Source organism: Amyelois transitella, chromosome 8, assembly GCF_032362555.1.
Source record: "Amyelois transitella isolate CPQ chromosome 8, ilAmyTran1.1, whole genome shotgun sequence".
Classification (NCBI taxonomy): Eukaryota; Metazoa; Arthropoda; class Insecta; order Lepidoptera; family Pyralidae; genus Amyelois; species Amyelois transitella.
This window is the reverse complement of record NC_083511.1, coordinates 9825819-9829796: the sequence shown is the minus strand read 5'-3', so window position 1 is coordinate 9829796 and position 3978 is coordinate 9825819. Positions and strand designations below refer to the sequence as shown.

The window sequence follows — 3978 nt, the reverse complement described above, 5'->3', positions numbered from 1 at the left end:
TACAAAATGAACATAAAAGTGGTTATTGTAAGTAAACCTTAAGAGATAGATATATGCTCTCGCGGACTTTTTTGCGGCAAAAAATGAGTACTTCACATCTTTAGTACATTGTTTTACTATATCTTTGTTGGTTTGCGCAGCGTTCGCGTGGAAAGCTCGCAGATGGCCGACTCATTCAACTTTCACCTGCATTGTTGACGTTTCCCGTAGGAAATCCGGGAAAAAAATGATAAAAATAAAAAAAAAAATGTAGCCTATAGCCTATAGCCTTCCTCGATAAATAGACTATCTAACAGTGAAAGAATTATTCAAATCGGTTCAGTAGTTTCTGAGATTAGCGCGTTTAAACAAACAAACAAAACAAACTCTTCAGCTTTATAATATTAGTATAGATAACTATTTGAAATAAATATCAATTTATTTTTTTCACATCCAGTCTTAAGTCATTACAGTTAATAGTTCACGCAAACTCGACGACTTAGGGTACTCTTGACTTGACCATTCGCTAGGACGTACCTGGTTTGATCAAGATACGTTCGTCGAAGTTTTCCCACTCCCATCTTTTCTATTCTCACTCTCCTAGTATGATTGCTTAAAAATATTGAATTCACGAGACACGTAATAGACGCACGTTTTTTTAAGTGATTCCCTTTATGAAGCAAGTTATATTTTCATCGTAAGTTAGGTGTATTATCATGATATGAATAACGCATGAACATAATCTACCATTTTGTCATACTCTAGTGATAAATTACGAGCGTGCTACGAAAAATTAATATTTTAAACGCCATTTTGTTTTCATATCACGCTTGGATAGAATTTATTTTGATATATTTAGAATTTATTTATATGTTTTTAAGTACTGAAGGACACCCGCGATTTCATCTGCGTAATAAAATAATAACTCACAAAGTAGAGCGATGAGAAATAAAATACAAAGTGGAAGGATTTGAATGTGATCTAAGGAAAAAGTAAATTAAAATCGAGTTAAGGTTCCAAAAGCATTAAAAAAACAGCAAAAAGCCAACATCACATAGTGTTCCCAGGCGGTCACCCATCCAAGTACTGACTATGCCCGACGTTGCTTGACTTCGGTGATCGGACGAGAACCGGTGTATTCAACGTGGTATGGACGTTGGCACGTTTCATTTTAAAATAGATAGTCTAAATCAATGTCATTTCTCAGGAAATTTTCCATACAATATTACGAGTACGTACTGACATTACTGAAATGAATAGGAACGTTATTTACGAAATATTGTGTGGTTACATAATTACTCAATAGATGTCGCTACTACACATTAACATGATTCAAAATCGCGCTAGAGTGTATTTATAAGTATAAATACACTCTAGCACTCAATTAATTTGTCCAAAAAAATATTATCTGTGACCTCAGGCTAAAAATCTATGCCACCAGGTTTTACAAAGCACTGACACAAAATATTTCACATTCACCTCATATATACGGGACAAATTACACTGATTGAGTTAGCCTCGAAGTAAGTTCGAGACTTGTGTTACGAGATACTAACTCAACGATACTACATTTTATAATAAATACTTATATAGATAAACTCCAAGACCCAGGCCAATCAGAAAAAGTTCGTTTCTCATCGTGCCCTGACCGGGATTCGAACCCGGGACCTCCGGTGTCACAGACAAGTGCACTACCGCTGCGCCACAGAGGCCGTCACCTCATCAAACTCCATGCATATCTCCAGTAGTCCCTTTTCACGTACATAACCATTCACATTTGTAGTAATGTATGTCTTTACGAAACTTCACATAATTACACAAGGCTTTGTCAGAGTGATAGATTACGCGACAGTTCGCAGGAACTTGTTCTTTTGTTTACACAAGTTGTATAGAATGTGTGAAAAACACTCAGTCTTTGGAAAAAAGTGGAAATGATTCTTCAAGAACAGTAAAGCATGCAAAAAAAAGGTGGCGTTCAATTATCCCATCTTTATTAAAAGCATGTAGAATTGTTCTTCCTTTTGTTCAACAGAGTTCTGTATCAACATTATGTACCAAGAAGTATTAAATCCATACATATTCTCAACCAGTCAACCATCTGACCAAACAGAAAAAACTTTAAGTTGGTGGTGCGATAAAATGCACATGCATATTGAAAAATACATACATTACAAAAAAATATATAGACATTATGATATTACTTAGTTAACAAAATTATAACTATAATTTCTTCCTATAATAAATACTTATATAGATAAACATCCAAGATCCAGACCAATAAGAAAAAAATTGTTTCTCAACATGCCCTGGCAAGGCTTCGAACCCGGGACCTAAAAGATTTAAAAAAAAAAAAAAAAAAAAAACAAATAAATAAAAGATGCAAGATGCAGATTTGAAAAATGAACAATTTTGTTTAAAAATGTTCATTTTTCAAATCTGATTTCTTGCAACGAATGTATAATCGTTGCAAGAGTAATGTCTTATAAGTCATTGTCTGCAAGAGCATATAGCTAATTGTGTGAAGCATTAAGCTGAAGAGAATTTCCGAATTTGCCTAACAATATGTATTGTAATGAAGGTGTTATTGATAATAATTGATGACTTATGCTTTGTGTCCGCGTGACCTACATTTCTCGTATTGTGTAGTGACTTATTAAGACTATTAAATTTATCGATTTGTTGGGAATGTTTTGGCAACTAACTCGATTTAATAACGATTATAGTACAGCCATATTATCATAGATTGCATTAGCTCTTTATATTTTAAATGTGAACGTATTCTATTGTATTTTATTCCGTATATCTGCACACAATAATGAAGCAAACATATCATTGTGTTTTTGTTTGTTATTGTACCGAACCTAAAAACAATCGGACCCATTTTGATAAATTTGGGACAGAGAATGAATACACCTTATGAGGTACTTTTTACATACACAAAATCACGCTTTCCCGAAAGGGTAGGCAGAGGCTACATACACTATGTCTGCGTACTTCTCTCCCTACAATTTTTTTAATGAAACATCTGACGAGGCAAAAATAGTTTTATTTTTAATAAAGATAAATGATGGGCTATGATGAGGAAGGAAGAAAGATAGAGGGCATTGACTTTATCACTATTTCTAATGTAGAAGTCACCGAACATTAATCAATAACCCTTTGTTTATACACACTAATGTGTGATGCTTACGAGTCGTTCAACCCTAGGTAAGAAATGATGGGGACTGTACGCGGAGGGTTAAACTCAACATTTGGGTTGTATAAGACTGAAATGGTTTTAAATCCTATGATGTTTATTTTTAACTCTGTTTGCAAAAGCAGTGTGTCATAAGTTTACCATGTGTGTTATACAAGTTATAGTTAGTTATATACCTACAAGTCATAGTTCTGGCTCGAGCTTGGCACAGGAACCTCGTAATTAATTGTAGTTTAATTTGAACTTAAATCAAAATTTCAGTACACTCTGTACATAAATCTTTTTAAAATTGGCAATCCATAAAATATATATATATGTATATATATATATATATATATTTTCTTTTTTCAATATTAAATCTCATAAATATATAAATCTCCCGTGAACAATGTATTCTCCCGTCCACATTATATTCTAAGTATAATTTAATATTGTGAAGTTGACGTTGTTAAAGAAAATGCTGCAGTGCAGTTTGTTACCGCTTCTTCTGCACTGACGCCTTGGAAGCGGCAGTAAACTTAGTTTTTAAGTAATATATTTGACGTCAACCAAGTTGTTAAACCATACGACAATTATTAAGCGATATAATAATATCCTATAATAATGAATAAAAAATTTTGAATTTTTTGAATTTTTTTTTTGAGTTATTATCGTGCATTTTTAGTTGAGTACCTACACGACTGACGACAGTCACAATTTGGTGTTTAGTTTTACTCTTATATAACGAAAAAAATTAAGCCGTTTAATATGTCCTTATTCTATACTAATCTTAATACTATTATAAATGCGAAAAATTGTGAGTT

General features: G+C 32.9%; 1 non-coding gene across 1 annotated transcript; it reads right to left on the bottom strand.

The window, feature by feature from the left end:
• Positions 1-1021: 1021 nt before the first annotated feature.
• LOC132902047 (5S ribosomal RNA) lies at positions 1022-1140 on the bottom strand. The gene has a single exon (XR_009656984.1). It is a non-coding gene; the product is annotated as a 5S ribosomal RNA (ribosomal RNA).
• Between the last annotated feature and the right edge of the window lie 2838 nt (positions 1141-3978).